The sequence below is a fragment of the Limulus polyphemus genome, unplaced genomic scaffold (genome assembly GCF_000517525.1).
Source record: "Limulus polyphemus unplaced genomic scaffold, Limulus_polyphemus-2.1.2 Scaffold2441, whole genome shotgun sequence".
NCBI classification, from domain to species: domain Eukaryota; kingdom Metazoa; phylum Arthropoda; class Merostomata; order Xiphosura; family Limulidae; genus Limulus; species Limulus polyphemus.
This window is the reverse complement of record NW_013668051.1, coordinates 125,140-132,632: the sequence shown is the minus strand read 5'-3', so window position 1 is coordinate 132,632 and position 7,493 is coordinate 125,140. Positions and strand designations below refer to the sequence as shown.

Here is a 7,493-nt window from a genome sequence, read left to right as displayed (position 1 = left end):
CACACAGAGACCCTCCAGTTGCTATTCTCCACTCCACACAGAGACCCTCCAGTTACCATTCTCCACTCCACACAGAGACCCTCCAGTTACCATTCTCCACTCCACACAGAGACCCTCCAGTTACCATTCTCCACTCCTCACAGAGACCCTCCAGTTACCATTCTCCACTCCTCACAGAGACCCTCCAGTTACCATTCTCCACTCCTCACAGAGACCCTCCAGTTACCATTCTCCACTCCTCTAAGTTGTTAATTATATCTTTCTTTTTATTGCAGATGCCACATCCACCTTATTTCCATATATCTATGTTATGGTGATGATGAAACTTGCTATGTATCTGGTGTTGTATTGCATGGAATACCTCTTTCTTTTCTAAAATACATATTGAATGGGGGATGACAGTGTTCAATCTGTCCGTTCTTTCTCAGTGTGCACTGTTGAGATGTGTTTTACGTAAGACTGTTTCAGCAGAATATAAACATTTTACCTTCCAGGCCATGGCTCAGAAACAAAATTAAAAATACACCACTAGGTGTGATCCTGCTTTCTCACCTGGTTAGCTCTTGCTGTCTCTATTCATAGAAACCTATAGCAGTCTTTCAGTGTGGGAACTTGTGTAGGTGTAATGATTCCAGTTCATTCCAAGCACTTTCGAGTGTCCCCCCCCAATACATATTTGTCCCTCAAATTTTCTTCTAGTACAATAAGGGGAGAAAAATTGCTTTCCTGTCACAAGCTGCTGGTATGGTCAGTATCGAGAGTTCCTCGTCAGTTCAATGTAATCTGACTGGCTTGAGACCAAGTGGATGCATCTCTCGGTCAGAAGTCGGTCTTGGACATTTACCTGGAAGTGCACTGTAGACCACCTCTCTGTGCTATGATCCAAAAACATTCCTGGTGGTATTGTTAGCAGGATGAGTCTTGTGTTCTCCTTGGGATGCTGGTCTGGGATTTTTCTGATAAGTATTCCATGTAATTAATTCTCCAGCTGTAGTATATACCAATGCTCTCCCTACTGCCTGATTTATAATGGCCAGTTGAACAGTCTTACATTTTGTCTGCCTATGCGACACTTCAGCACCACACAGAAAGTTTTTGTGAGAGTCCCTTTTGTTTTAACACCTTTTTTAGGTGAAGTCTTTCCACATGAGAATGTGTAATTTTAGCTCTTAGATCTGTGAAGAGGTTAGTAGCATTTTTGAAATCAATATTTTCCTTACCTTAAGATGTATTTTAGATAAACACTCACCACAGAATGTCCCACCATTCTTCCCCACTTATGGTGTGTATAGATTGCCTTGTATAAAATGGACTTTTGTTGAAAAGCTAATGCTCGTGAAGGATGTGTTGTTTTCTGTTGATGGAGGACTTCATCATAGACTAGCACAGTCCATGTTAATATGTATATGGACGAAAGTTTCATTCAAGGCTTGTAGCATGCTCAAAAATCTTCTTGGTAGTGGTGCATGGTAATAGCTCTTAGTTTTGTAGAAAGGTGAGTATCTATCTGAAATAATTTTCAGGTAAGTAAAATGTTAGCATGAATAGGTATAAAATTCATTTATTAATCCTGATATTATTTATTGTTCATTTTTAAAGGATTCAATCTACTTCTAAAATAGTTAACTTCTGTTTTTGATACCGTGTAAATTGTTCAGTGTGTTATATTTATCTATTTCTAAAATAGTTAACTCTTCTGTTAAAAATATAACACACAGAACAATTTACACAGACTATCAAAAACAGAAGGTGTGTTATATTTATCTACTTCTAAAATAGTTAACTCTTCTGTTTTTGATACTGTGTAAATTGTTCTATGTGTTATATTTATCTACTTCTAAATTAGTTAACTTCTGTTTTTGATACTGTGTAAATTGTTCTGTGTGTTATATTTATCTATTTCTAAAATAGTTAATGAACAATTTACACAGTATCAAAAACAGAAGAATTAACTAATTTAGAAGTAGATAAATATAACACACAGTATCAAAAACAGAAGTTAAGTATTTTACAAGTAGATAAGTATAACACACAGAACAATTTACACAGTCTATCAAAAACAGAAGAGTTAACTATTTTAGTAGATAAATATAACACACAGAACAATTTACACAGTCTATCAAAAACAGAAGTTAACTAATTTAGAAATACTTAATTTTAAGATGTACTATTTTGTTCTGTCACTTTATTGGTATAAGTTTAGTTTTGTGAAGTTGAGTACTTGTTCTGAATAAAATATTTATAATGATTGTTAGAGATTACTCTCTGAAAGTGAAAACTTTAAAGAGGAATACATTTCACTTTATATCTATATTTTTTATTTTGTCTCAAAAACATTTTTACAGATTGTCTTTATGAGGGATTTCTTCTTTTTCTGTTAGTTTCTCCGTAGTTTTAGAAAATATATAAAAGATAAATTTATGACGTATCATGTTAAAAAGTATATTTTTATTACATGCTAGATATCTTTTCTTTCTAGGGAAACACTTTGGTCCGTTCTGACAGGAAAAGTTACTGATAACACCCCTGCTGTTATCCTGCATGATGTACGGGAGATAGAGACGTGGATATTAAGACTACTTTCCTCTCCAGTGCCTGTCCCTTCTAAAACTAGAGTAGAAGTACGTAGATTTGATCATATGTGAAGTGGAACATGTACATATACGTAGCTCTCTGTACATGTATGTTTTTATGCATACAGAACTTATTCTTCAAAACAGGACTTGTGTATGTACATGAGTATACAATAGAATGTTTATACTTACTAACATACATGTACACATACACATAAAATGTAAGACTTTTACATCATTGATAAGCTCGGTCCTTATCAGAGATATTGGGATTTATTTTTTTAAGATTATCAAATTCTCCTTACGTTTTGACTCATTGACCTGAAAGTGCTAATTTTTTTCTGTATACATTACATTAGAAGTAAGTTATTAAAAGTTATAACATTTAATATACTTATTCTTCTTAATCAGCTATGTGCCTTTCATTTCTCATTAGTGAAACCCCTTCCAATAAATAAACACTGTTTCAGTTAAAATCCTACATCATCTAATTTAGTATTTACATTAAAAATGTTACAGGTCATTTATCCATATATGTTAACATTTTTGAAAGTTTTACTTACAGATTTTGATATTATGTTAATTATCATTTGGCAAACAAACTTGTATGTCTTTGTCACGCTAAGTTTAAGAATATAGTCGTGCCCTATTTCCTTTAAGGCTTTCTTGATTACTTGTTTTAAAGGAACATGTAATAGAAAAATATTCCCAAATAATTTGTGTTGGCTATCTGTGTGAGGTATTTTCTGATTTTATACATGTGTTGCCCAGTTTTTTATGTCAGTTTCTGTAAAAGATACAAGGTCAGTCTTAGACCACATATTTTGACAAAATGTTCAGAAACCCTCCACAGTATGTGAAAATTGACTTATGAGATGACACGTAGGGAAACTAAAGGTACAAAAATCCAGAGGCATTTTCACGGTGTGGGGGCAGATCCACACTAATGAGCTCCACCCTCAATGCCCACACCCCATTTGAGATACTTCAATTCTTCCCTCATTGTGAACTCAACAGTTTGTTTTTATTAGATGTAACCTTGGGGATAGGCACGGCATTTTGAAGAGTTTTTCACTGATCTTTGTAAGAATGGAAAAACTTGCATAGGAGATAATTTAGGTTAGGCTCCATAACTATAACCATTATGGTGCAACGACCTTAAGGCTATGGCTATGAAAGAGAACTTTCTGATTCCAAAAGTCATCACATAGCTCCTCATATCCATAACAGTAAAATAGACAAAGATTAGAAGTTGATGTAAGACTCTCCAGCAAGAACTTTAGAGGCATCTAGCCATAACTCAAACTTAGCAGTTGTTTTTATGAGGAAAATAGCCAAAGAAACTGGAATTGCAGCAGTCCGATTAATCCTTATACCTGTCAAGTCTCTGGATCAGCTCCGGTAAATTTTTGTGCCTTTACTCCTTACGTGTAGTCTTGGAAGTAAATGTCCACATACAGTGGAGGGTTTCTGGAAAGTTTTTCAAGCTTTGTTGTCTAAGATTGCCCTTGTCATCTTTCACAGAAGTTTGTTACAATGTAAATTGTTGGACAACATCGTAACCATCAGGTGAGCATGATCAAAATGGAGGAAGTTATTCCAAGTTGAAGTTAAAACTTATTTCTGTATTGAAAAAAACAATCGACATAGTGTAATGTTGGCTGTATTTTCAAAGGTGGAAGTCCTACCAAGGGACGTGCAGCCACCCTTGACCTTTGCCCTGCCAGACCACACACGTTTCTCCTTGATAGATTTTCCACTTCACTTGCCTTTGGAACTTTTAGGGATTGACACATGTATGCAAGTTTTAGTATGTATCATTTTAGAAAACAAGGTATGTCAACCTAGGCAGTTGAACATTATGTAATAAAACTTGGTCAAATAAAGGTGTTATTTTATGTAATTGAAACTTCTAAGTAAAAGATTTATTATGAAAGATTAACTTGCTCTTTGTGCATATTTTAGTATTAAATATGTAAAGTAAAAATAATGTATTAATCTCATATTTATTCCAAGTTCCTAGAGTAACTAATGGAATCAAAATCATGTAAGTGATTCTCAATATCAACATACTTATTCTGTAAACGGAATAAATATGAGATTAATACATGTTTACAGAATAAGTATGTTGATATTGAGAATCACTTGCATGATTTTGATTCCATTAGTTACTCTAGGAACTTTTTAATAACTGGTTTTAAGTATTGCATTTTAAAATACTCGTTTATAGATGAAGACAGAATGTGCATTGAACATGTAATGTTATCTATATATCTGTTTAGTTTCTAGAACAAATATCGTGCTTTCATCATAAGATTCATTTCTTTTTTAACAGTTCTATTTATTTTTTACAGTTGTAGTGGTAATTGAGAAGATTATTTAGTCTTAATTGAGGCTCTTGAATATTATCTGTGTTGCATAATTACAAATGTTTATTTTACTTGCTACCAATGTCCGATGAATTTCATAAAATCATTTCTCTTTGTGTAAACTACTCCTCATCTTTGTGATAAATGTGTATCAGATTACAGCTTGTATATACTTACTTCCCTCTCTCTCTCTATATATATATATATATATATATGTATAGCAAGTAATTGCTGTAAAATGTTGTTCCCTCCTTCACAGTTGGTGCTACAGTCTCGGGATTACAATGCCTTGTCAATGAGTGTGATGGCATTCGTCACCATGATATATCCTCTAGAATATATGTTTCCCGTCATTCCACTTTTGCCTACGTGTATGAGTGCTGCTGAACAGGTAAAATATCATTCATCAGGTAAATTTGTGCCTACCTGTAATAATTAATAGACTAATGTGTATGTATATGTGGAAAACTTTGTAAACTTCATTAAACTATGCAAAAATTAAATTAGGAGTATGGAAGTACTGATGAAGGGATGGGTGGGGGAAGATAGTACTATGTATTAGCAAGGGAAAGGATCTGTCAACTCTCAGTTCTAACTCGTTAAGATTTTGTGTGGGAAGTTCTTCATTTGTTTAGAGATTACTGGTACCATCACCTTGTTGAGTTTTAATACTTGACCCAAATACTTAGGTTTTCAAAGCTTTGCTAGATTTGATTAGTCTTACTAGATATGTCAGTCAGTTCAAAGTGGCTTTTGTACTAGAAGTGTTTGTTGGGTATCACGTGTTGTGGAATAGGTTTAACCCACTTAGGTTAACCTAGCAGTCATTGAGATGCCGTGTTCAGAACTCTACATATCTAACAAAAACTCTGAGGATTTGAAGATAAATATTAATAGTCATGTTACGTTTAAATGAAAGAAAATGTGAATTACTTTCTGTTTTATAACACGTGTATGTATTAATTAAAGAGGGACATATTTCAATTTAAAGATGTGATGAAATATTAGGACTAAAGATGCTTATTATTATTATCATCAATATTAGTAAATTGAGCTGAAACAGCCATATATATATAAAATAATGCATTTCAGGTTTATTAATGCTCAGAAAATTAAATTTTCTTTCTAGTAGATTAAACCTATTGTTAATAATTTCAATGTCATTACAGCTGTTGCTAGCCCCTACACCTTACATTATTGGCATTCCAGCGAGCTTTCTCATGTTCAAACGACACATCAAACTCCCAGACGATGTTTGGTTAGTTGACTTAGATTCAAACAAGGTATGTTAAATTGAACTATGTACAGAAGTTTGAATATATGTTTGCTTGGGCACACAATATATGTATTTAAACAATACAAGTATTAGGTACATACTCATTCTTATAATTTGACTCTGTATATAAGTTATTTTGTTTTGTCCATTATTCTAATTTATTTTTGTTTTCACAACCATACAGTGTTTATTACAAAACTTTTTTTTTGTATTTTTCTATCTTTTGGTTTTTCTGAACATGATATTATGATTTTTAAAAAGTATCTAAAACACACAGCTAGTTTTAAGGCAGGCAGAAATGGATGACTACCACAGGTGCCAAATTTTTCAGAGATCGAACTTTGAAGGTTTGAAAAATTAAATGTGAATGTTGGAAATTGTAGTAGTTATAGAAATATTGAATAACATATGAATTAAAATATCTAGTGTTTAATGTATCTAAGGGTGATGATTTTTGTATTTTCTCGATGTTATTTAGTTTAAGGTTGGCTTTGTGTACACATTTTGTTGTGAGGATATCTTGTTAGAAGTACTCAGATTAGCATTTCAATTATTTGTGTTGAATGTTTAAGTTTGTAGTCTTCTTGAGAAAACTATTTGGCTTCAAAACAATATTTTAACTCTTATCATCACGAAGTTGGTCGATTTGACTTATCTTGGAAGTACCTTGAAACCATGAATCTATACATAAAATAACTATGAATGTGTGTAATGTATCTTCACAAAATTTGCAAGCTTTTAGTAAACTTATTTCATCCTAAAGTGTTCATGTTTAATTTTGTGTATAAAACGTTTTTCCTATCTCTTATTTTCTCTACCCTGACACTGGTGATTTCACTGCGGTTAATGTACATTGAAATGGAAATTTGAAAATTATAAAATAAAAATGAATAATATTTTTCTTCTTCTTTGAATGCATAATTTGTTTTAACTTTTCCGAAATAGTTATATTTACAGTGTCGACTGTGAACATTTCCACACCTGTTTTCTTTTAATTTTGTGGTTTTTATTACTGCAATTGAAAAGCAATAAATCACAGTGGGAGCTGTTTCCCGTATAGTGTACTTTGGACCCACTACTGCACACAAATAGCATTGAATCACAGTGGGTAACCATCAGCTGTTTCCTATACAGCTTATGTATACATCATATAGTTTTTGTGCTCTCCAAAAAATAAGTCAAGTATGCATTTTAAAACACACAAACTATCAGTCACTAGAATAGAAAGTTCCAAAACCACTGTAATTTATGACTTTCTGAATAAACTATAAAGAG

General features: G+C 32.8%; 1 pseudogene; it reads left to right on the top strand.

The window, feature by feature from the left end:
- Positions 1–7,493, top strand: part of LOC106466965 — a 79,191-nt pseudogene that overhangs the window by 20,530 nt on the left and 51,168 nt on the right.